This window comes from Schistocerca piceifrons, chromosome X (assembly GCF_021461385.2).
Source record: "Schistocerca piceifrons isolate TAMUIC-IGC-003096 chromosome X, iqSchPice1.1, whole genome shotgun sequence".
In the NCBI taxonomy this organism is placed as follows: domain Eukaryota; kingdom Metazoa; phylum Arthropoda; class Insecta; order Orthoptera; family Acrididae; genus Schistocerca; species Schistocerca piceifrons.
In genome coordinates, this window is record NC_060149.1 from 646,295,410 (window position 1) to 646,323,409 (window position 28,000).

At 37.4% G+C, this 28,000-nt stretch overlaps 1 protein-coding gene across 2 annotated transcripts in view; it reads left to right on the forward strand.

Annotated features, from left to right (window-relative positions):
- Positions 1–311: 311 nt before the first annotated feature.
- LOC124721628 (F-box/LRR-repeat protein 15-like) overlaps positions 312–28,000 on the forward strand; it is a 73,177-nt gene continuing 45,488 nt past the window's right edge. For both annotated transcript variants that reach the window (XR_007006361.1, XM_047246688.1), the window contains exon 1: positions 312–550. The gene's annotated coding sequence lies outside the window, so the exon portion shown is untranslated. The remainder of the gene's footprint in view (positions 551–28,000) is intronic.

Sequence of the window (28,000 nt, forward strand, 5' to 3'; positions counted from 1 at the left end):
AACTTAAGAGCCTGGTTTATTCCAGGTATCAAATGCAAATTGTTATCGTTTCTACAAGAGCCTATAGCAAAACCACAGCATCTATGAAGGGAATCTGTCTGTGCTATCGATATTATGACATTCAAAATTTATAGGACGTATTGTGGACAAATTTACGTCGTCCCGCGATCACGTGACCACGTTGGCAGCGAATGTTGACAACACAAAATCAATATCTACTCGCTCCAGAGACATTGCTACTCAGTGTCGCTAACGGAAATTTCCTGAAACCAGAGGGTGTGTTTTCAGTTACAAAGTTGGTTCGGCGCCATTGGAAGTTGGGGCTGGGCTGTAGGCAGATTGGTGCTTGTTTACGTTCGCAAGCGAGTTGGGGTTTACATGGGAAATTCTTTACGGGAGAGACGTTTATAATGAAGCTGTGCGACGCTTAGCTGCAGGCTCAGCTATTTAAGCTGTTATGCATAATGTATTTTAAAGCTTGACGCCATCAGAAGAACGCCGATACCCGGAGCTTCGATCTGCCAAATCCACAATCCGGATTGTTGTGCAGGTAAGTTATCGCCATGGTAATTCTCTAACCATTTTACATTTCAGTGTTGCTAAAATGTAGATATATGTATTTTTACCATGTGAATCACAGATATTGGCAAGAAGTATTGTCATACCATGGTGATTTGATTACCACTTTTTTCACTGACTTACGTCTCGATTATGGCCAGCATCATCTGATTATTGAAATCTCCTGATGTGATAATTGAGATGCTGTTGATGGGCAGGTTCAGCACTGTAACCCACTCATTTGTTATTAACCTGCCTCGTATGCTTTACATTTAGGTAACCAGAACCGGCGTTCAAAACTATAGGCTAATATCGCTTACATTGAGTTCAGTGATTATAAAAAATATTAGTTCTTAAATTACATGATCAGTTTACATGTAGGGGACTCAATGGCTGATTTCCAACATGGCTTTCGTGTGGGTCGAAGCACAATATTCGCAGCCGTGGAGTTTATGCATGTAGCACTTGACAAGCGTGGCTTCGGTTGTAAGCTGGCGGGTATGTGCATGGGCCTATGGAAGGCATGTGATTTCTTCACGGAAATAGATTTTAAACTTAACATAAGCAAAAGTGAGGTAGTTAACTTTGGCATAGAAATTAATGTTCCTTGTCAGATGCAAATAATCGTGTAAGTTTTGATAGCAAAGTTTTTTGTAAGTTTTCAGGATTTTTTTACATAGATTTTACTTGGAACAAATGTATTGATCATGTATGATCAAGGATGTTAAGTGGTACATATTTGCTAAGAAGATTTTCCCATAATTTGGACAAACATACTTTATGGGTAATATATTTTGGGGTAATTTATCTCTACAGTATGAATGGTTTGGGTGTTGTGGGGAACCACTTTTCACAGATTCACAACAATTTTTCTTGATGCAGAAAAGAATATGGCTGGTTGCCAATGTGGATACAAGAAGGCCATGTAAAGAATTATTCATGGAACATAAATTGATCTCATTATATCCACTCAATGTTTATCAAACCGTTATGCTGATAAAAGAGAACCAAAAATACCTTCTTGTTATTAATCAAGTATATTAATAAAACAATAGGCATAAGAATTATTTTTTTTAGAATAAGAAGTAATTTTACCTGAAATTTAAACAGCCCATACGTGAAAGGAGCAATCTTTTATAATAAATTACCGAAAAACGTGAAAGACGTTGAAGGTTAAAAATTTAAAGCCAAGCTCAAGAGCTGGTTTATATTAAAATGTACCTATTGCCTTGATGATTTCTAATTGTAAGTATTGTTATTAGTCTGTATTTGATACCTTTCATAATTTAATTGTGGGCACTGTATGACTTTTTAGTTGTATCTTATTTGCCCTATGTTAAGATTCACCTCATTGTTGTTACTAGAGTGATTGTAATGTTTACTACAATAAAAACCAAATGAAATTATCCTGTACCAGCTCTCCCTCCCTCTCCCTCACATTTTTATTAGATGATAATAAATTTCTCTTTTTCAGGTATCTGTATCTGCATTTTTTTATCCTCCCCACTTTCTCCTTCATTGGTATTTTGCTGCCCAAACAGCAAAAACCATCGACTACTTTTCAGTGTCTCATTTCTTAATAGAATTTTCTCAGCATCACCTGAGTTAACTAGAATACACATCAACACCCCTGTTCAATTTTTGGGGTCGACAGAAGCGTCCGATCCCATGCGTCGGCTTTGACCCGTGACGTAAGGGTGGTGTTGTGTGTGACGTCATGACGGCGCGGAGTTTGGTTCAAGTGTGGCTGTCTCCAGTTCTGTTTTATCTTATTTTATTTACTTTTCTGATATGTTCGTTCTATCTCGTGAGATTTTTTTTTAAAAGACAAAAAACACTAATCAGCTACTGAAGCATCTTTATCTTCTATGGCTTGCAGGGGTTACGACCCCTGGGGAGCTGGGTGGGTATTCATGCATGGCTGTCTTCACTTACACGTTGTAGCTACGCAAGGCGTCTAAATTTGTTTATATTTAGTTTGCCCCCCCCCCCCCCCCCCAAACACCCCATTTCCCGCGCTTGTCCCGTTAGTGTCATTAGGCTTCTTGTGGAAAGTGTGTGTGTGTGTGTGTGTGTGTGTGATTTTGTTTCCACCATATTTGTGACGTCGTGGGTCAAAGCAGACGGGTGGGATCGGACGCTTCCGTATTTCCAATTTTTGTTATTATTCATGTTATAGCTTGTTTTCAAGACACTGTCCATTCTGTTCAACTTCTGTGCCACTGGCAATCCTCATAAAGTTTTTATTTCTTTTTCCCGAACTTAAATCCATTTCCCAAATTCCACCTTGGCTCTCTTTACTGATTGCTCATTGCACAAATTGAATTGCGTGAGGACTAGGGTACAACCCTGTCTCACTCCATTCCTTACTTGGCCTATCTTCTTGTCATTGAGCTCGTACAACATATTGTACATAACATTTCATTCTCTGTATTTTGTGCCGGCTGCCTCCAGAATTTCGAAGAGTGTGTTCCCGTCAACTCTGTCAAAAGCTCTCTAAATCTACAAATGCCATAAATGTTGGTTTGCATTTTTGTTGTGTATCTTCTCATAGGGTCACTGTTGGTACATCAGTTCAGAAATTTCTTCAGAACCAAAACTGATCTTCCCCGAGTTCAGCTTTATATTGTAGCAATCTTTTTGTAAATAATTCCTGTTGGTGATCTGCAGCCACGACTTACTAAAGTGTCAGTTTGGTAATATTCACACCTATCGGCACCTGCCTACTTTGGAATTGGAACTATTACATTTTTCTTGAAGTCTGAGAGTATTTTGCTTCACTTGTATACCTTGCACACCTGGTGAATAGTTTTGGTATTGCTGGCTCCTCCAAATATCTCAGTAATTTGGAGGAATTCTCTTCTTTTTCCATAACAATTTTTGTAGTTCATTTACTTTGTATAGGCTATTTTTGTATTCCTTTCAGTTTAACCTCCATTTCTTAGTACTGGCTCATATCGGAGCCCTTGATATTCATACAGCTGATTCTCTTTCCTCAATAGATCTCTCTAGTATTCGAAATAGGTGGTATGTCTTTCTCCTAGTCATTCATGCTTCTACAACCTTGCACTTATTCTCCAGTGCCTGCTTAGCTATTTTACAATTTATATGATTCTCGGTTTTTAGATGTTGGTATTCTTTTTCGCTTCTTCATTTGCTGCTCTTTTGTAATGCAAGAATTTCTTCAAGGCCTTGTGTTTTTATGTATGGGATCCCCGGCTGCCCTCAGTATGTCACGCTATTATGTAAACAGTCTGAAATCTTCGTGTCCCCAGGTCCCTTTGACATACACAGCTTTCTTTCATGATTCTTGAACCAAGTGTTAATGAAGTTTACAAGATTTTTCTGTTAAAAATTATACCAGTCCCCCCATCACAGTTAAATTTCCTTCTCCCTTAACTATATGAATAATGTTTTCTATTTCATCATAAATTCTTTCAACATCAAATCTGATAAGCTAATTGTCATATGAACTTGTACTAATACTACTTTTGTGGTATCAGAAAAGTGCATTAAGAAGCAAACTGTTCAGCAATTTTTGCTTTTATTGTGACTAATTGCCCTAGAAGTAATTTTTGATATAATAATGTATTTTTATATTCCTTTCACCACATTTTTTAAGCCTTTTGTTCCTCTAATACAGATTTTCTGATGTGTGTCTACTTTGTATGCAGTTTTCACAGTAGTGCTATATTTGTTATTACCAGTTTTGTTGGTTTCAAGTGAACAAACTTTGTGTTCCCAATAATTAAATGTCTGCATATTGTGTCCGATATATTTAATTTGATTCTCAGTTGACTGTGATGACAAATTTAAAGACTTGGTCAGCTTGTGGAATGTTGCCTATAGTTTTTGAAACAGTTTTCTGGTTTTGTTCTAAGCAATCATATTTTAAAATATGACTTTCATTTAAGGAACTTTTATTTATTTACATTTTCTTTGCTTGGGGCTATCACAATGATTGTTTTTGCAAATGTTAGAAATAATAATATGAAAATTGCACTTACAAAGCATGTTACATATTCCAATTGTTACATATTATATCTATTTTATAACATTAATTACTTTATAGCTGATATGGTTCTGATTCATATCATAAGCATTGAATTCATACATTGAATATAAATAAATATTTTTCTATCAGGAAAGTTTTCAGTTTTGTGTTAAAGTCATTCCCCTTACATGTTCTCAGAGACCTTTGTAGTTTGTTATACCATATCAAACCATTGATGTGTAGGCTTCAGTCTGTTTTAATTTTTTTCCCTTCTGGGAGTGTAGTTAAATTTTGTCCAGGTGTTGTGATCATGTACTACATTGTACCTGTTAACTTCATTTGGGAAAAACATGAAACTGCAACTAATTTTAATATGCGTACAAATACATCAAGTACTTGTGCTGCAGGAACACTTCATGACATGTTTCTCTACTACAGCCTGTCCCATATGTGTAAGTCTTACTGCTCTCCAATTCAACACAAACATTGTTAAGTGTACATCAGCAATACATTACTATAACTCAATTTCATTGTTACAAAAGGGGTAAATCATTTGAAAGTACAGTGTTTTTAATGTCGTCTAGTAACTATCTTTTCCAACTGGCTGAGGAGATATACGCCGCTACAGATTTTTCCTCTTAAAAAGTCGATATGCTTTGTGTTTCTGAGATGTTACATACATTATTTACAGTGTTGTATTGAGGGCTGCCTGTTTTAAATACCAGTAATTGTGATTTGATGACATTTACCTAGAGGCCCTGATGGATGAAGTATTTTATTAATTCTGTTACATCACTTATATCAAAAAGTTCTAGCTTCCTACATTTTCTACTACAGAATAAGATTGAGGTGTCATCTGCATCACTTATTAAATAGAAATTTATTTCTGGAATTCCTCAGAGTAATGCATTTTCATTTGTTGAATTGTTTCCTCTGATTTAATTCTTGGGATACAACTTATACTTCGGAAATATTTAAATTATGAAATATATCAAGTAATGTGTGAATATCCTGTGTAAACATTGTATACTTTCATAGGAAACGCCGTGTTGAAGCTTTTTCGTTTTTGTTTGTTTATGCGACAGTTGAAATCTTGGGTTATTATGAAAATATGTTGTTCAAATTCCTTTTTGTCATTCGTGGTTTAGGTTTTTTTGTGTTTCCACATGCAATATAAACTGATTGTCATTGTGAAGTCATAATAGATGTTTCCTTATTCCGTGGGACTAGTCCTACGTATATAGAAATAAAATGGCGCATTAGCCAATACAGAAATAAATAAGACTTTGACAACAGATAATCGATTTCAACAGTAGACTTATTACACTACTGGGACTACTGTATGAATAAGCTATAAAGCCTGAAATTTCCTGACAGATTGAAACTGTGTGGTAGACCAGGAATTAAACTTTTGATCTGTGAGGTGTACTGGAATATTGCATTAGCATCTGAGGCAAGGGGGTCATTCCGTGTAATCTCATTTTGTGGGGGGGGATTTAGTCATATTTGGTATGTGGATACCTATATGTCTTAATAGTAAAACTGCCAAATAGCACTGTGCTAACTCTAACCACTTTGATAAATTCAGGTTTGAATACACAAGGATGTGTGCAGAGTCATTGATCAGGCAACAGTTTCCCTAATCTCAGAGATTGGTACTTGGTAATGAGCTGACTTACAGGCATCAATTTTCTATACATCTAGTATGTAGACCACTATGTTGACGAATGAAAAGTAGGATACATCATTTCCATGCCATGCTTCAAAATCTGGATTAAAAAAAGGTACTTTGCCCAGGGAAACAGCACAGACCTCTGCATGTGCACTGTAAATCTTTAGTACTGGTAGTAAGTATAAGTAATAATGAAAAGCATTTGGCCTTGCAGTTAACAGTTACTACCTGCACTTAGAGGTGGCTCCTGTGAAAAAAAAAAGTCAAATTTGATTAACTTCAAAGTCCTGGGGGTGGGGGTGTTACGTAGACAATTGGCTCTCAACTTGAATTTTTGCTGACATTTTCACATATCTGGCAGCAATTGTAAGTGTAAAGAAAAATATGCTAACTCATTTTATTCATTAGCATGCCATTCACATTCAGTGTTACATGGAATGGGCAAATAAAAACTAAGTGTATTTGCTTGTATAATTGTCCTTAAATATTTGTGTTTCACCTGTAGATGAGAACTGTGAACAGGTGAAAACTGAAAACAGTTATCAATCATTTTTCCTAATATATGTTTTATTTCACTGCTGAATGTCTTCAGTGTAAAGAAATGCAAGACAGGTTGGGCACACAAATATGGTGATGTATTCTTATTCTGTTACTGTAAATTAAAAAGACCACTTTAGTTAAATAAAAGAAAAGAGGGAAGCAATAATGAGACATCAATAATTTTTTACATGTATACCGGTATCTATTGACATAAAGATTCTGCAAAGAACAGTTTCATAAACAAATTAAAATATAAAGAAGGAAAGTGTATTTTTAAAACTCTTCCACATTGCATGTAACATTGTTATCTTTGAAATATTAATCCAAAAATAAAATAAATTCAGTTAAATATGAGAGAATTATCTTACAGCACTTGTCACATTTTTACAGCGGTGCACTGTGACACTTTTAATGATGGGACACCACCTTATATATGACATTGGAATAGGGGACCTAAACAGCATTTTTCCTACTGTGCTGTGAAAGGAATTTTGATTCAGTTGGATATGTGCAGTTAATCTCAGCATCTCTAAATTCATTTGATATCTGGGAAATTTACCCTATGTACCAGTTTTTGTCATATTTGAAAGCCACATCTTTTCCTTGGTGCAGCTGTTTCAACAAAGCATTTTCATAAGTTGCCATAGCAACAGTGGTCCTATTTGAATCTGTTGAAAGTTTCTTCATTATAAAGGTGCTAGTATCACTGACTAGAAATGTGTGGTTGGTGCGGTTGTGTTCCTCGAACTGTCCTACCTGTACTGTACATGTATTCCAAAAAAAACCTTCATATGATTTGATCTCCTGGGAAGAAATGGAGAACTATTAATGCCCTGTACTCTGTGGAGTACCCATATGAACAGCTCGGACATTTTTCTGATGTAATGGAGCTCCTCATTCAGAAATGTAGAAGTTACACTTGCAGTCAGAAGATTCAGGTTTTTAACAAATGCTCCACCTTCATTGGAGCGTTGTCAGAGTACTTTTGGTATTGCAGAGCACGTGGTACTGTAGCAAGATAAGTTAGACAGTAGTGGTATAATCGCGTCTCTTGAATGCAGGTGTGGTCTAAAGGTGTAACCTGAAACTGTGAAACAAGACATAGTGATGTTTTGTGAAAATGACAAGTCTTCAAGATTTCATGCAGGAGAGAGTATGTCATGGTAGGTAACAGGAAGGCTCACATGTAGAAAATGCTTTGTGTAGCATCTGACTATTTTAACACTTACATCACAATACCTTGACACGTGCCTTATGATATCAGATGGTAGTCAGTTACCATAATTAGTGTGTGAAGGGTTAGAAGAACACAAATAGAAATTAATTGAAGTATAAGGGATTGGTAAATGATATTTATGGGACATTCAGTTGGTTCTTGGAAGAACACGGACATATTAATACGAGGGCGGTTCAGAAAGTAACCTCAGATTGGTCACAGTGCGGGTTGTGGGGAGAGTAGTTACGCCATCTGTGCGTTCACGTACTCAACAGGTCAGTCGGCAGCAAGCCGTGGTCGAGTGAACATCATACCTGCGCTAGTTTAGTTTTTGTGGCAGTTTGAAATGTGTGCTGCAATAGAAAACCCCGCCAAATGTGAAGTGCGTGCTGTCATAAGGTTTTTTATAGCCAAAGGATATTCTGCAGCAGCTATTCATCGTGAGCTTTGTGCCGTGTACGGACCAAGAGTTATGAGTGAAGGAGTTGTCCGTGAATGGGTACGTTTATTTAAAAGTGGACGAGAAAACATTCATGATGAAGAGAGGAGTGGTAGACCATCATTGGTGACTGACGAACTCGTTCAGACAGTTCGTGAAAATCGACGTTTCTCAATGTCGGAGTTGTCTACTGGTTTTCCACAGATTTCTAAGACTCTCTTGTACGAGATAGTGACAGCAAGATTGGGTTACCGTAAGTTCTGTGCACGATGGGTGCCCAAAATTCTTACCGACCACCACAAAACTCAAAGAATGGCCTCTGCATTAGACTTTCTGTCACGTTATGAGGACGAAGGAGAACCATTGTTAAACAGAATCGTGACCGGTGACGAAACCTGGATTAACTACGTGAACCCTGAGACAAAAGAACAATCAAAGATGTGGGCACATTCAAATTCGCCTACCCAACCAAGAAAAGCCTCGCAAGATTTTTCTGCCAGAAAACTGATGGCAACAGTGTTTTGGGATGCCAAAGGGGTGTTGTTGGTTGAATTCATGGAACGTGGTACGACCATTAATCAAGACGTGTACTGTGAAACAATAAAAAAGTTACGACGGGCTATACAGAACAAACGCCGTGGTATGCTGACTTCCGGTATCGTTTTTTTGCACGATAACGCCCGTCCTCACTCTGCTCGCAGAACAACGGCCCTTCTTGAGTCCTTCAAGTGGGACGTTATCAACCATCCACCTTACAGCCCAGACCTGGCGCCAAGTGATTATCACCTCTTCATGCATTTGAAGAAATGGCTCGGGTCACAGCGGTTTGATGACGACGAAGAGCTCAAAGATGCGGTCACAGGCTGGCTCCAGGCACAAGCGGGTGATTTTTATGCAGAAGGAATTTCAAAGCTTGTGAAGAGATACGATAAGTGCCTCAATCGCTATGGAGACTATGTAGAAAAATAGTGCAAAGATGTAGTTGTAAGATGTATATATTAAAATATTTTTATTTAACTTGGTGTATTTTTTTAAATCAACCGGAGGTTACTTTCTGAATGGCCCTCGTAATTTGAATAAGAAGTATTAATGTTCCGCGATAATATTTATTAGTTTGTTATGGGCTGGCTTTAGATTTTTTTGGCCATTGTGAGGTAACTTAATATGAAATGGATAGTCCACACAACTTCCAAGAGATAACTGTACAAAAATTGCTGTACAAAGATGCGAGACATTTAGTGACTACATTGATGTGTAAAACAAGTGTAATGTAATATCTAAAGAGCCTCTGAACAAATAAATTTTACTGTAAGTATATTTAGATATTAAAACTATATAAATGTATAAACGAAAAACACTCTACAAGTGAGTAATGACACAGGCTACTATGTCATGTGGACAGACTGGCGAATGTGACGAATAGACCGAATAAAGAGATGGGGAGCAAGAAATCTGTGGAATGTGGGTATGGAACAGTTATAACAAGCTTGTTATCTAATGATGAGAGAAATAATGACTGGCTGTTACTTTTATAGTGTTAAAAACTGGAGTATATTTCCTGGATTTTTGTTTCCTGGCAAAATCCTGTGAAGTCCTACCCACATATAGCATGGGAGCCCACCTGTTGTCAGTGTTTTGTGCGATCTAAGGTGGATATTTTTGCAGAGTATGTTGTCTTGTTAGAGTAGGACTATAACCATTGTTGAATGCTATTTCTTTAATTATTTTGAATTCATTTTTAAAATATGTCTGTTGGGGTTACGTCTTAAATAAATGCTATATCTTACTGATGTCAAATGGAGAGGTCTTCTCTCAACTGTGTTGTAAACTTATGTTACTTTGTCATGAATTGAGATGTTGAAAAAATTTGTCTGGTGGTACCTGTCCACAAGCACAGTACATGCTCCCTATACCTAGCCCAATACTGTATTTTCGAACTTAGAGGCTTTTTACCTAAAGATGTTTGCTCTAAATTATCCCTAAACATTTCAGGTAATAACAGTAGGGAACTCATTACTAATCCATCTGACCGACTACAGAGCCTGTCAAAATTGGAAGTAATTTTGCTCTAAGCTTGTTTCAGTTCTCATTCTTATATCTTGCGTCTCCACTGAATTTGTTGTGTTTTTATGTAGCCATTCTGCTAAAATTTCCATTTCCTCTGCAACAAGAATATTAGGAAACAGGCTGCTAACAACAAATGAGACATGTATTGCACTAGATGGAATGGCTACATCTTAGTTTTTTTGGTTGAAATTTAGTTTTTGTTTTAATTAGTGAATGAAACTCTTCTCCTAATTTATGGCAAGGTGCTGAAACTAAAGAAACGAGTCTTATTGGAACAGCTTCTTTGTAAAGCTTAGGTAACCCATATAACTTTGATGCTATTGGATTCATGTGTGGTTGCCATCACTATCGGTAAATATGGATTTACATGTTTTAATAAGGTTCTTCATTTCATTGTGGAATCTTTGGGTAACTCTGGGAACTCAAAAGGTTTGAGGAATGCAAACACTTTCCAATATATTCTACTTACTAAGTAACACTAAAATGTTCCCTTTGTCACCATTGTTAGCAATCACATCTTGAGAAGACAGTTTTTTCTTTAATGGGGGCAACACTCTTTGCTCCCTACAACTAGCATTGAACATATCTTTAGTTATAATTTTTAGTTTCATGAGCTAACAGATGTTTTGTAGACACATCGTCTGACAAAACTAACTTTGTAAGTCAGAATATGTTGAAAAAGTGTTCACATTTCTCAAGCTTGTAGAGTTACCTAAGTTTACAATGGAGTTGGTAGAAGGCTGTCAACATTTCAGACCTCTCTGTTTGACATCAGTAAGCAACAGTATTTATTTAAGATATGCAGGAAAGTAACATCAACAGACGATAATACTACCCAGTTCACAGCATCCCATAACACACAATTATGCGGCCTTTGACTCCATGGTGCACCACCTACTATCTGTACCACCAACCAAACCAGATTTTGAAAATGAATTCAAAATAATTAAAGAAATAACATTCAACAATGGTTATAGTTCTACACTAATTGACCACACAGTCAATAAAAATGAGACAGGATAACAGGACTCCATTGTCCACCTCAGACAGCACAAAACGACACTGATAACAAGTGGGGCTCCCAGCCTAGGACTTCACGTGTTCTTGCCAGGAAATATACTTCAGCTTTTAACACTATAAAAGTAGCAGCCAGTCATTATTTCTTTCATCATTAGATAGTAAAATTGTTTTAACTGTTCCACACACACACACACACACACACACACACACTCACACACTCTCCATAGACTTCTTGCTGCCCCTCCCTTCATTTGGTCTGTTCATCACATTCACCAGTTTGTCTATATGACATAGCAGCCTGTGCCATTACTCATTTTTGGCACACACATTCACATAGTTTTAATATAAGATTTACTTGTTCAGGATCTCTTTAGATATGCATGGGAATTGTATCGATATAGTCATAAAATGTCACAAATTTTTATACAGGATTTTTTGCACAGATATGAATTCTCGCTAACTTGTTTGGACTCTGTTATCTGACGATGGTCTAAGAAGCCAAATGGCAGTTCATAGCAAACTAATAAATATTATTGTGGAACATTAATGCTTTGTAGTAGAGTTATTAATTGAAAAATGGTTTGCGATAAATTGGAATCACCAAATGATTGTAAGAGGGTTAATCAAATGAAGGCCAGAATACACCAGAAAACTTAGACATTTATGGTTAATCAAAGGGAAACAAGAAAGTTGGTGGCTTAATATGCTGTAGATCATGTAAGAAATGGAGCATCATCTCCAGTGGGACAAGAATAATGTAGGAAATTGACCATGTCTTCTTTTAAGGTACTGTCCTGGAATTGACCTTCTAAAGACATAACACTGAATTTACCAGCAACCACTGTCCTCCAAATTGTCCTGAAAAATGAGTGTTTCACTGCAACCTTTAAAACCATTTTCAGGTAAGGTTTTCTTCCCTCTTTCTCTGCTTCAGTATTGTGAATTGAACTCTGATTGGATAGAGCTGAGAGAAATTAGATTGCTAAAACAAATCAAGCTGCATAATTTAACTGTCTTCAGAGTTCTTGATTAGACTTGGTTTTCTTCCAAATTGAATCAGTCGCATTTGGTTGGTATACTTTCCTGCCTTATATCGATGCCAAACACAAACATACCTCAGATAAGTAAAAACAGCCCTCCCTGTCAATTCACTCTGTCACCACTTCTAATCATGTATACAGCTTCTCCAGATTCCTGTCTTTGTCCCTCTGAATTTTGATACTATCTAAACCCAGATTTTTTCCTTCTTTATTAATCATTTATGAGGTGAGGTGGTGCAGGGATAATGGCACAGGACTCTTATTTAGGAGGGATTTTCAGATCTTTATTTCACCATCTGGATGTAGATATTCTGCAGGGTTGAGGATACTTACGTCAATGATGAATAGGTTGCCACATCAACTCGTCACTTGCTGTTAAAAAATTGTTACTTACCAAAACCTTTTGGGCACTGCCCATCATCAGATCATCTACCAAAGAAAAGTAAAGAGCTATAAACACAAGCACAATTGATGAAAGTCAATCAGAATGAATTTACAAAAGGTGTTGCAAAGAATTCTTAAAAAGTAGATGCACCAAAGAAAAACAGTCTTCATATAAAGTATGGAGTCATATGTGTCAGCATCAGTACTCAGCTGCTACTTGCCGTTCCATTTTGCAACACTTCGGACAGTATAACCCTCTCTTGCAGTTTGATGATTGTGTAATTAAAGAAGTGGAAGGAGTTGTCATCAATCTGAAGACTGATTTGAACAGCATTGTGCTGCACTAGGCATGTTCCTATTTGAGATGTCATGTTATTGCCTTCCATTGGCATTTGAACTGATTCATCCAGCCAGTTACAGGGGGGATCTGCAGTTTAATGTGGACTGAGAACCATAGTGCAGCTTGGCAATTCCCACAGAAGCAAACATTGCCAAAGGTGAAAGAACTGGTGACACACACAAATCCTAGGTCGATTGGGGATCAAACCCAAATCATCGTAACTTTCCACTGGTTTCATTTCATATGCCCTCAAATTGCACAATCTAGCAGTTGAAGCACCATTGTATTTACAGGCAGAGTGCTTCACAGTCAGTTTTAGAGCTTTCCAACAGCTACAGAAATTAAAAAAAAAAAAAAAAAAATCTTGTCCTCATGTCACGAATATTTGTGGAAATTTGGTGTAAGGGAGTACATAATGAAACATGTTAAAAATAATTTTTCTAAAATTTTTAACCAAAACTACAGTTAGGTGGCCATTTTGAAATGTCATTTTCACAAACTGGGATCAATCCATACAGAGTGGTCCAGTACTGGTTGCTTGACCATCTCAGAAAAATTTTATATTTGCTGGGTGAATTCCCCAATGTTTAGTAGTCACAAAAATATAAAAAAAATTGTTTATTATTTTGAAGTGGCGGCCATATTTGTTCCAGGCTGCATGCATTTTTCATGTTTGCAAGCATCTACATTTTTTTACAATTATTCGGTAGTGGATTGTCCTAAACCATTCAGATAAAATTCATTTAGTTCAACACACTCTGGGCTACAAATTAACATTATCATCACTTAGCTGAATGCATTCTTTAATATATTTTTAGTAGTTCAAAGTTATCAGCCACAAATTAAAAAAACTCAATTTTTGAACAGTAGTTTTCCAAAGAAAGATTAATTTCTCAGCCTTAATATTTTTTGTGCTATTACACTGTATAGTATAGTCACTTTTTATAGAGTATCAATGGTGAACAACGTACACTTAAAAAATACACTAGTTTAAAAAATGGATTTTTTAATTTTTCCATTTTGTGGCCTGCAGTATCTTTGTTGGGGGACCAGATAAAAATCTGAAAATCTCACAGGTAATAGACCTTTATGATATCAAACTTCAGTACAAATTTCAACTTTGAGATTCATTTGGGAGTTATGGAAAACAGATTACAAACACAAGTCAAAAATATGTTTTTTAACATCTGCGGTATCTGGTAGGCTAATCAAATAAAGTATACCAATTGCATAATGTAACACACCACATTACACTAGCTAATGATTATTTGTTGAAACAATGATGTGGTAATTGTTTCAGCAGGCTAACAATGGCATCTGCAAACATATACAAGTCAGATTATTGTCTTCCCCCTTACACCAACAATTGTCTACTCACAATTCCTTAGGTAGAAGTTATTGAAGTGTGCACTTGAAACATGGTGTCTGTGTTCTGTTGGTGTTATCATTAATGAGGCATGTCATAAGTGTGTATGGAGTGTATCTTAAAGACATTACTTTAATCGAAGATTACAGTGAAGAAGGAAAAAAGTGTTGTTTTACCTAAGAGACTGCCCAGAGGTCAAATCAGCATGGAAGTACCATGAAATGAAATACTTAAAAAAATTTCATCACTTTCTTGGTCAGTCTTGCATGGACCCTTTTGAGAAACATTAGAAACCTATAGCAAAAGTACTAGCCTATAACAAAAGGACTGCGAGAAATAACATTTGATCATTATTCTAAAAATAAAAGCCCTTTTGTCAATCTCATACCAGGAAAATCATTGTGTTCAACATGTTAGGGAAGATATTTGTAATTCACAAGAGAAAGAATAGTGGAACCTCAGATACAGAATTTTGTGACTTATCAGCAACCATTAAGAAAGTAGATACAACTTGTGAAATCCTGGGTATATCGCCTGCTAGTAAAATTAGAAAACTGAGTCAAGATAAAAGACAAAGTGCCTTGAATACAAAAGTTGAGAAAGTGGCAGCTACAGTCAAAAAGAATTTGGAAATTTCATTTCAAAATACAATTTGTACTAAAACAGTTGGAAGTTCTAAAACTTGACCAACAGAACATGATGATTTGATAGAAAAACCAAAAATTAAATGCAGTACTTCAAAGAAAGAGGATAAAATTAAGATTATCAGTTTACTGCCGAATTCTTGGAGTCGAACGAAAGTTTGTTGTGAATTTAATGCGTCAGAACGTCTTGTTAAGTTAACAAGGCAATTAGTAAAAGAATGGAATTTTACCAGCATTACAAAAGAAAAGTGAATCTAATTTGGCAGATGAAAACACAATCAATAAAGTTATTAAGTATTGTGATGATTACAATAAGAGCCATTTGATGTCTGGCAAAAGAGACTGTTTTTCTGTGAAAGAAATTAGTTCTAAGATACACAAGACAAAAAAGGTTAATATTGTGTGATTTAAATGAACTATTCACTGAATTTTAAAAAAAAGTCCTGACATTAAAATTGGAAGATGCACGTGAGACCAAGATGGTGTATTGTTCCAGGGGCATCTGGCACCCATAGTGTGTGTGTGTGTGTGTGTGTGTGTGTGTGTGTGTGTATCATCAGAACGTAAAGTTGATGATAGATGGGGCCAATCTTAGAATTGACCTTTTGGAAGTTACAGTATGCAATATTAACAGTTGCAATTCTATGATCAAGGTAAAATGTGAAGATTGTCCAGCCAAACAAGCCTTACTTGACATGTTTGAAGAACCTGAAGATGATTTGATGCCTGACACTATAAAATACAAACAATGGGTGAGACGAGACAGAACTGAAATGGTGACAGTCATAAAATCACGAAGATTTTTTGAAGTTTTAGCCACTAACCTTGAAAATCTGAAAATGCATCATTTTATTGCAAAATCTCAAGGTAAATTTTTAAAGACAAGAAGCAAACCTTGGCAGCTGATGAATGCTTAGTTCTTGCTGACTGTTTGGAAAATTATTCCTTTGTTGTTCAAGATGAAGTGCAAGGGCACCACTGGGTAAACAAACAGGCCACAGTTCATCCATTTGTATTCTATTATAATGATGAAGATAAACTACTAAGCCACAGCTTTTGTGTCATAAGTGACTACCTTGAACACAACACTGCAGCAGTGCACATTTTTCAACTAAAGTTAACAAAGTACATTAAACAGCACCACCCTTCCATAAAAAACTGATTTACTTTTTCGGATGGGGCAGCAAGTCAATATAAAACAAAAACAAAATTATTAACATCGCCATTCATAAAGAATATTTTGGGTTTGATATAGAAAGGCACTTTTTCGCTTTGTGCCATGGGAAGAATGCTTGTGATGGTGTCGGGGGTACAACAAAGCGAGCTGTCACAAAAGCAAGTCTGCTGCGGACCGATGACAATCATAACACATCAAGAAATGTTTGAATTCTGTAAAAAAAACATATCAAAGGAAGTACCTATGTTTTTGTACAATGTGAGGAAATACAAGAAGTCTGACAGTTTCTTGAAGGAAAGGTCCAACTCTTGTCAGAAGATTAAAGGCACTCAATCTTTTAATTGTTTAGTACCCCATTCACACATCTTACTGAAGTGTGAGATCACATCAACTTTGCCTGATAGTGAACTTCATTAGTGTGAAAAACTTGTACAACTGGTTCATCAAAGTAAAAACATAGTGTCTTGTGTTTACTATGAACAGTGGTGGATTGGCAAAGTTGATAATATTTACTGTCAAAACCAAGATGTACATGTTGTATTTTATCGCCCTCCATGACCAAGGACATCTTTTAAAAAAACTGAGAAACATGAAGTTTGGACGCCACGTAAAAATCTACAATGGAAGCTGTCTCCCATGGAATTTACAGCTGTGACTGGGTGAACTTACAATCTAACACCCAAACTGAATGAACAAATTTCTCAATGTACTAAAACAAATAATGAGAACAATATAATGTAATTAGTAATCTTATTTTCATTAAAAAAAGTAAGTAATCATAGATGTAATTAAATTATATACTGTAACTGATACATTTTATTCCATAAGCCTAGATATTGCAGATGTTAAAAAATGTATTTTTGACTTGTTTGTAATTTTTTTTCCATAACTTCCAATTGAATCTCAAAGTTGAAATTTATACTGAAGTTTGATATCGTAAAGGTCTATTAACTGTGAAATTTTAAGATTTTTATCTGGTCCCCCAACAAAGATATTGCAGGCCACAAAATGAAAAAATCCGTTTTTAAAATAGTGTAATTTTTTAAGTGTATGCTGCTCACCATTGATACTGCGTAAAAAGTAAATATACTATACAGTGTAATAGCACAAAAAATATTAAGGCTGAGAAATTAATCTTTCTTTGGAAAACTACTGTTCAAAAATTGAGTTTTTTTAATTTGCGGCTGATAATTTTCAACTATTAAAAATATATTAAAGAATACATTCAGCTAAGTGATAATGCTGATGATTTGTAGCCCAGAGTGTATTGAACTAAATGCATTTTATCTGAAAGGCTTAGGACAATCCACTAGTGAATAACTGTAAAAAATGTAGATGCTTGCAGATATGAAAAATGCAAGCAGCCTGGAACAAATATGGCTGCCACTTCAAAATAATAAACAATTTTTTTACATATTTTTGTGACTACTTAACATTGGGGAATTCACCCAGCAAATATAAAATTTTTCTGAGATGGTCAAGTAACCAATTATTTTTTTCTTGGACCACTTCGCATGGATTGACCCACTGGCATTGAGTGACAAGTTGGAACCGTATTAACCTTTTTATTAGTGAATCAGTTTTATTCAGTTAAGAGTCACTGGAAATATAAAAGGATCAACTATGATAGACAGTTATTAAAATGCAGGAATTATGCAGACAAATGTTTACAATTCTGTAATGAAAGTCATTTCTACAAATTTTTATTTGTAAATTTCAGAAATTCTTTTCACAGACATCATGAGTTTCACCATCTTAATTTTTTTCATATAATGCCTACTATCATATTTCTAGACATAAAAAATCAGAAGGACGTACATTCTGTTTAGTGATTTAAAACTGGAAGATAAGTAAAAATACACAAATTTCAGTTTGTAAAATACATCTCTAACATTCTAAAAAGTGTTTATTTCCTTAGACAAGTTGTCACTGGCAAATATTGTGTCCAGTTCAAAAGTATAGAATAGGTATGTGCTTGTGCTTGCACTAAGAGGAGTTGAAGTCATATGAATATTTTCATATGGGATGCACTAAACCTCAGCATGAAGTGACGATGAAAAACTGAGATAGGTCCGCTTGCTGTCATGAATTTGACCTTTTGTATATCTAAGTTCTTCACTGATCTCAAAAACATTTTCCAAGCCACCATTTGTTATCATAGATAACTGTGATGAATGTTCTTCTTTAATAGTGATAGGGGCCGTGCTGTGAGCTCAAAGATTAAATTGTATGAGTTAAGTAGATTATGAAACACTGTCCCATGGATGGTAAAACCAGATTCATATTGTTTTTGTAACATATTTGTGAATTATTATATCTCACCTTTCATAAGATAGGGTGTTTGTATTCCTGGAACATGAGTATAGGCAAATGTAAGCAGACCTTTTGGACTTAAAAAGGTGATTTTCATATGGACGCTGTAAACTTGCTCTTGTGGCTAAATGGTAATATTACCACCAACACCCTGACATGCATTTTTGCCATGATTAGTGGCAAAAAAATTCCATTCTACAGTGGCCCTGTGATCTTGCTTGTAATGGCACAAAAATGATGCATCTCCTGGATTGCAAAGAAGTTTCTGTAAAAGTTCAGTGTATGGTTCTCTTACATGTGCAGTTTGCATTATCAGTTTTACAATTTTGATAAATGATTAAACATACATTGTGCACTCCACTACTGTTTACAGTAACACATTGTTTTGGGGGAAGTTCACAAAACTATGTAAAATCAATTTTATCAGAAGGATATTTTTCTGTGAAAGTAAGTACACATCTTCAGATTATGCAAAATGTGTCCTTTGCTTATATATCTTTTGTTATTTTCTGAAGGGGCAGACAGACAATCTCATTTGTTACCAGAAATTCACCTTACACCATTGAAATAGTAAAAAGCCCGGACATATTTTTCCATGTGCTTACCAGTTTTGTTTACCAGTTTATATGTTCCTTTTGACAAAATACCATCTTCATTTAGTAAAACCATTATTTCTTTACCATGTATTCACTGGTGTTAAAAAAGATTCGGAATTTTTCTTAACGTCTTTAATTTGGTGTTAAAGCTATTGGCATGACTTCTGCTAAATTTCTCTTGAAGTTTTTTCATTGAATTGTTACAGTTTGCATTCAACATGCCATGATCTTCAGACACATTTTCCACTGGAACACGGTCCTGACGCTGTCTGCAGTTCTAATGCTAAGTGGTGAGACTTGCATCAAATGTATTTAGGGCACTTGTCGGTGTTCTTCTATTGGTGACATTAAATGGCGAAGCTTTGTGTTTTTTAAGGATTGTAGAGGGATCTGTTGTATACTCTGGATGTTCGACTTCAGTCATCCATCGCTGAAAAGCTATAAACACTGAGGTGACAAAAGTCATGGGATAGCGATATGTGCATACACAGATGGTGGTAGTTTTACATACACAAGGTAAAAAGGGGAGTGCACCGCTGCAGCTGTCATTTATACTCAGGTGATACATGTAGAAAGGTTTCCAACATGTTTATGGGTACAGAACGGGAATTAAGAGACTCTGAATGGGTAATGGTAGTTGGAGTTACATGCATGGGACATTACATTTTGGAAATTGTTAAGGAATTTAGTATTCCAAGATCCACAGTGTCAAGAGTGTGCTGAGAATACCAAATATCAGGTATTACATCTGACCATGGACAATGCATTGGCTGATGGCCTTCAAGTAATGACAGAGAACAGTAGTGTTTGCATAGTTGTCATTGGTAACAGACAAGCAACACTACCTGAAATAACGACAGAAATAAAATGTGAAATGTACAACGAATGGCAAATTTAACGTTAATGGGGTATGGCAGCAGACAACCAATGCGGCATGACATTGCCTGCAGCGCCTGACCTGGGATCGTAACCATATCGGTTGGATCCTAGATGACTGAAAAGCAGTGGCCTGCTCAGATGAATCCCATTTTATGTTGGTAAGAGCTGATGGTAGGGCTCAAGTACGGCGCAGACTTCACGAAGGTAACAAGGCACTGTGCAAGCTGGTGGTGGCTCCATAATGGTGTGGGCTGTGTTTATATGGAAGTGACTGAGTTCTTTGGTCCAACTGAACCAATCATTGAGTGGAAATGGTTATGTTTGGCTACTTGGAGGTCACATTGAACTATTCATGGACTTCATGTTCCAAACAAAGGTAGAATTTCTGAGGATGACAGTGCACCATTTCACTGGGCTACAATTGTTCCCAAATGGTTTGAAGAACGTTTTAGACAATTTGAGTGAATAGTTTACCGCCCAGATCATGCAACATGAATCCTATTGAACATTTATTGGTCATAATCGAGAGGCCATTTCAGCCACAAAATCCTGCACCAGCACTTTTGCAATTGTAGACATCTACGAGGGCGTTTGGAAAGTCCGCGCGAAGTCCAAGAAATGGCACCACCGGCACGTATCGAGGTCATGTTTAGTTAGTAGCATCTTTGGGAAGAATGCACACCAAGTTTCAACCATATTGTTCTATTTCTTTGTGTTTGGCATTTGCGTGAATCAAGGAAGTCAAGTGAATATAAAAAAATGGATGAAAAAGAATTTCACGTGGTGATTAAACATTACTGTATGAAAGGCAGAAGGCCTGAGGAGACTAAAGAGAAGCTTGATAAACATTAAGGTGACTCTGCATCTTCGATTAGAACAGTTTATAAGTGGTTTCAAAATTTTCGGAATGGCCATTTGGGCCCAAGTGATGCTGAACGTTCTGGACGTCCTGTGGAGGTTAAGACTCCAAAAATCATTGATAAAATCACTCCCATCTGCAAAGTTGAAACAACATTCTTTCAGTAAAGAAAACTTACATAGATAGTTTAAAGGACATTGATCAGTTGTTGTAATAAGACTGAGAAACCATATGAGTGTCAAAAAACAGGATGTAAAGAAACTAGAGAGATGATGTTGATTGGGGGAAATCATACCAGGAGAATCCCATAAGGCAATAGACAGAAGCAAATCGATCCATTTAAGAGCTCTTGGTGAGTGGAGAGGTTTTCCCTTGGCTACCTATGTTAAGCTGATTGAATTGTTAGGATGCCACTATTGACTACACTGGGCTCTAAATGCGTTGTCATAGAAAAATAAGAGTATATTTGAGAATGCTATGCATCTATGTTGTTGAAAGCTATTGATCAGAATGTCCAGAGTTTGTGATTGTGGTGACTTCCAGAGCCCAGGTAATCTACTGGTAAAACTAAAGACCAAGAAACAAACTTCAAATTAATGAACAGTGAAATAATACAATATGCGAAAATGGCAGAAACAGTGGTGGTGGTACTAGAAGTAGTAGTAATGGAATAGAAATCGGTATTATCTTGGACTCAGCCATCACCTATTTGTAAGCAGTAGACTTGATAATGGTGTCAGTAATGGAGATAAGGATATTCATATGTATTTATAGCATTGTTGTCTAATAACTGCGATTCATTTGACACTTTCCTCATAGAAAGGATATTAGAAAAGTTGCACATGTTTTATTGTTTTTCAGAGGTTTGTTTAACGCAGTAACATTTACTGTGTATTCTAGGGCAGAAATAGAAAAAGGCTTTAAGCTGTGAGGACATGCGGATCTATTTATGCATTACAGCACAGAGTATTATCTATTAACAAAACCTGTTGAGGTGGAAAAATGAGATAAGTAGTGGGTTTAGGCAAACCCAACACTGAGGAACCTCACTATGTACGTGATCCACATACTGTAGTGAAACGTACAGAGTGACTGAAATTCCTTGCATTTTCTGGTCGAAATGTTTTGAGGCCACTTTGTTAAGGAATTTTAGCATCTTCGAGAAGTATCCTACAGGGGACAGGGCCATCAGTGGAATCGTATTATTTGTAAATGATGTACCACACATCATTTGTCCATGTTGTCGCATACCTTTAAGCAATTCCTTTTATAGTTCATACGTCATGCAGTATTTCAGGTAAGCATGTGGTACAGCAACAGCAAAAGTCTCAAACTACCACAGAAACACTTTCAACCTTTTAGGTTTTGAGGGTAAGACTCACTTGAATAACCAAAGAGCAAGAAAAAGCTGCTGCAATTGATCCCTGAGCTCAGTCCCACCAGTTTTACATAATTAGGCATATGGGACATCACAGGAGGATTTAAAGTATATACATTAAGCTGCTCATAGCAATTGTACTGAGACAGAAGTGTCTACAAACACGAGTACTTCAGTGGAAAGACTGGACACCATTTTGCCCAAGCTACCATCAGCCAAGATCCACCATGCAATCATTGATAGAGGTGGTTGGAATTTCAGCTAAGCCAAACCAGGTGGTATAGTGGTTAAGACATATTATTTGGGAAGGGTAGTGTTTGAATCACCATCCAGCCCCACACATTTAGGTTTTCTATCATTTCTTAACTTACAAATACAGATGTCAAGGTATTGCTTTTCAAAATGCAGGAATGCATTCCTACCCTGTTGTCCTCCAGTTGGAATTCACAGTCCATCTATAACAACAATGTTATTGGGAAGTGTTCAGCAACAATCTTCTTTCCGTCTGGTTCCAACATCAATAAAATATTGCAATTTTTTCCTGAAATTCAACTTGACTGTAGTAAGTATAGATGTTGTTGTCTTCAGTCCAGAGACTGGTTTGATGCAGCTCTCCATGCTACTCTATCCTGTGCAAGGTTCTTCATCTCCCCGTACCTACTGCAACCTACATCCTTCTGAATCTGTTTAGTGTATTCATCTCTTGGTCTAAGATTTTTACCCTCCACACTGCCCTCCAATACTAAATTGGTGATCCCTTGATGCCTCAGAACATGTCCTACCAACCGATCCCTTCTCTAGTCAAGTTGTGCCACAAACTCCTCTTCTCCCCAATTCTATTCAATACCTCCTCATTAGTTATGTGATCTACCCATCTAATCTTCAGCATTCTTCTGTAGCACCACATTTCAGAAGCTTCTGTTCTCTTCTTGTCTAAACTATTTATCGTCCACGTTTCACTACCGTACATGGCTACACTCCATACAAATACTTTCAGAAACTACTTCCTGACGCTTAAATAAATCTATACTCGATGTTAACAAAATTCTCTTCTTCAGAAACGCTTTCCTTGCCATTGCCAGTCTATATTTTATATCGTCTATACTTCGACCATCATCAGTTATTTTGCTCCCCAAATAACAAAACTCATTTACTACTATTAAGCGTCTCATTTCCTAATCTAATTCCTGCATCATCACCCGATTTAATTCAACTACATTCCATTATCCTCATTTTGCTTCTGTTGATGTTCATCTTATATCCTCCTTTCAGTACACTGTCCATTCCGTCAAGCTGCTCTTCCAGGTCCTTTGCTGTCTCTGACAAAATTACAAAATCATCGGCAAACCTCAAAGTTTTTATTTCTTCTGCATGGATTTTAATTCCTACTGCGAATTTTTCTTTTGTTTCCTTTACTGCTTGCTCAATATACAAATTAAATAACATCGGGGAGAGGCTACAACCCTGTCTCACTCCCTTCCCAACCACTGCTTCCCTTTCATGCCCCTCGACTGTTATAACTGCCATCTGGTTTCTGTACAAATTGTAAATAGCCTTTCGCTCTCTGTATTTTACCCCTGCCACCTTCAGAATTTGAGAGTATTCCAGTCAACATTGTTAAAAGCTTTCTCCAAGTCTACAAATGCTAGAAACGTAGGTTTGCCTTTCCTTAATCTATCTTCTAAGATAAGTCGTAAGGTCAGTATTGCCTCACGTGTTCCAACATTTCTACGGAATCCAAACTGATCTTCCCTGAGGTCGGCTTCTACCAGTTTTTCCATTCATCTGTAAAGAATTCATGTTAGTATTTTGCAGCCGTGGTTTATTAAACTGATAGTTCAGTAATTTTCGCATCTGTCAACACCTGCTTTCATTGGGATTGGAATTATTATATTCTTCTTGAAATCTGAGGATATTTCGCCTGTCTCATACATCTTGCTCACTAGATGGTAGAGTTTCGTTAGGCCTGACTCTCCCAAGGCTATCAATAGTTCTAATGGAATGTTGTCTACTCCCAGGGACTTGTTTGGACTTGGGTATTTCAGTTCTTTGTCAAACTCTTCACACAGTATCATATCTCATGTTTCATCTTCATCTACATTCTCTTCCATTTCTATAATATTGTCCTCAAGAATATCGCTCTTGAATAGACCCTCTATATACTCCTTGTGCCTTCCCCTCTTTGCTTAGAACTGGCTTTCTATCTGAGCTCTTGATATTCATGCAAGTGGTTCTCTTTTCCCCAAAGGTCTCTTTAATTTTCCTGTGGGCAATATCTATCTTATCCCTAGTGATATGCACCTCCACATCCTTACATTTGTCCTCTAGCCATCCCTGCTTAGTCATTTTGCACTTCCTGTCGATCTCATTTTTGAGACATTTGTATTCCTTTATGGCTGCTTCATGTACTGCATTTTTATATTTTCTCCTTTCATCAATTAAATTCAATATCTCTTCTGTTACGCAAGGATTTCTATTAGCCTTCATCTTTTTACCTACTTGATTCTTTGCTACCTTCACTATTTCATTTCTCAAAGCTACCCATTCGTCCTCTACTGTATTTCTTTCTCCCCATTCTTGTTAATCGTTCCCTAATGCTCTCCCTGAATCTCTCAACAACCTCTGGTTCATTCAGTTTATCCAGGTCCCATCTCCTCAAATTCCCACCTTTTTGCAGTTTCTTCAGTTTCAATCTACAGTTCATAACCAATAGATTGTGGTCAGAGTCCACATCTGCCCCTGGAAATGTCTTAAAATTTAAAACCCAGATCCTAAATCTCTGTCTTACCATTATACAATCTATGTGATACCTTTTAGAATCTCCATGGTTCTTCCATGTATACAGCCTTCTTTTATGATTCTTGAACCAAGTGTTAGCTATGTTTAAGTTATGCTTTGTGCAAAATTCTACCAGGCGGCTTCCTCTTTCATTCCGTTTTCCCATTCCATATTCACCTACTATGTTTCCTTCTCTTCCTTTTCCTACTATCGAGTTCCAGTCACCCATGACTATTAAATTTTTGTCTCCCTTCACTATCTGAATAATTCCTTTTATCTCCTCATACATTTCATCAATCTCTTCGTCATCTGCGGAGCTAGTTGGCACATAAACTTGTACTACTGTGGTAGGCTTGGGCTTCGTATCTATCTTGGCCACAATAATGCATTCACTATACTGTTTGTAGTAGCTTACCCACATTCCTATTTTCCTATTCATTACTAAACCTAAACCTGCATTACCCCTATTTGAAACCCTGTATTCACCTGACCAGAAGTCTTGTTCTTCCTGCCACTGAACTTCACTTATTCCCACTATATCTAACTTTAACCTATCCATTTCCCTTTTTAAATTTTCTAACCTACTTGCCTGGTTAAGGGAACTGACATTCCACGCTCCGATTCGTAGAATGCCAGTTTTCTTTCTCCTGATAACGTCGTCGTCCTGAGTAGTCCCCGCCCGGAGATCCGAATGGGGGAGTATTTTACCCAAGAGGACACCATCATTTAACCGTACAGTAAAGGCTGCATGCCCTCGGGAAAAATTACGGCTTTCCCCTTGCTTTCAGCTGTTCGCAGTACCAGTATGCCAAAGCCATTTTGGTTAGTGTTACAAGGCCAGATCAGTCAATCATCCAGACTGTTGCCCTGCAACAACTGAAAAGGCTGCTGCCCCTCTTCAGGAACCATGCGTTCGTCTGGCCTCTCAACAGATACCCCTCCATTCTGGTTGCACCTACGGTATGGCTATCTGTATCACTGAGGCACCCGAGCCCCCCACCAACGGCTAGGTCCATGGTAGATATTCTACCTAAAGTGACAAATTAAAATTTGTGCCAGACTGAGACTCTAACCTGGATTTCCAACTTACCATAAGTGGTTGCTGCACCGCTTAGGTTGTCTGAGCACACTCCTTGGACTGAACCAAACTTAGGTGGTACATTTGTATCTATTGTGTTTAAGTTGAATTTCAGGAATAAATTTAAATGTTTGAAACTGTAGTTCATCGTCAAATATAGATAAGTAGTGAAATATGTGACTGCTCATTCTTCGTGTGGAAAATTGTAGTGGACTACTGTCTTGTTTTAATCCTACTAACTGTGAACGTCACAACCATTTTTAATTCAGTTCCACATTAGTTTATGTGGAATAAATTAAATCTCTACTTTTCGGGAAATGGATAAAATTGGTGCAGCCCAATTCTATAGTACTTTGCAGTGAAAGGACTGTGTGGACAAGCAGGGTTGCCACAAGTTCTGGAAATCAGGGAATTTCAAATGTATGAGGGAAATTTGAAAGAAAAACTGGAAAAATCTCATTTTTGTCTCATTAGAGTGAAATTGTTTGTTTACTGAGGTGTCATGCTTCGTTGCTGGCTAGGCGCAGTTGAGTAAGTGCGCCACTTCCCTACTCACTCATTCTTACTGCTTTTCCCCTTACTACCCCTCCCCTCAACTTGCAGTCAGTGCTGCCACTGCTACTTGCTACTATCCTAGCAGCTGCTGATGACAGGCAGGGAGGTGTGAGGGGTGGTTTGTTTGGTTCTTATTATCTGAGGTAGTTGACACAGCAGCCAGACACAACGGTCATGTATCCATGAATTGTGTCTGAGTGATTCTCTGAGTGTGTTTGCGCGCTTGTTTTCTGACAAAGGCTATGGCCGAAAATTTAGTTGTGAGAGTGTGATTGTCTTTGTTGTGTCGGTAGCTGGGCCGACACCGTGACGTTGATGGCTGAAAATGAAAGCTAGACTAACGCTGTAGCCGATAGTGCACGCAAGGCTAAAGCAGACGGGCGTGAAGTCTGGAACATGAGAACTTATAAATGAATAAGAAGAAAAGTATGTAGATGCTTATTACTTATCTTTTAATTGTTCTTTGGAATACATCTCTCTTGAATACTCGTAAGCTATAGGCACTGATACAACTGGCGCCTTGCTAGTTCGTAGCCATTAACATAGCTGATGGCTATTCTGTCTCTCGGCTAATGAAAGAGAAAGGCTTCGTACAACTGGGCGGTAGCTAGGTTCTCGTACAACTGGGCGATAGCTAGGTTCGCGTACAACTGGGACGAATCCACTCTCGTATCACGAGACCTGCCTTGGTGGTGGCGCTAGGTCTGCGATCACAGTGGCGACACGCGGGTCCGACATGTACTACATGGACCGCGGCCGATTTAAGCTACCACCTAGCAAGTGTGGTGTCTGGCGGTGACACCACATTCCTCCCCCGCAAATCGGCGAACGGTCGTGTGATAAGGCTTCCGCCCGCCGTGGGGAGGACCACATGTTGACGTATGCGATGAGGTGGGGAGCCTAACAGGCGAGGCTGTGCCACCCGCACCCGGCCATTCGGTCCGAGGGGAGCTAGGAAACGCCTGCAAAACTAGTCCAGGGTGCACGTCAACATGCGGTGTATGCGCCCGTAAAGAGACAGGAGGGACCGAAGGATCAATTTCCATTGCGTCGGGGTAGCCGACGCGCGATGACGTCATGTGGTCCGGAATATGTAGTTAGCTTAAC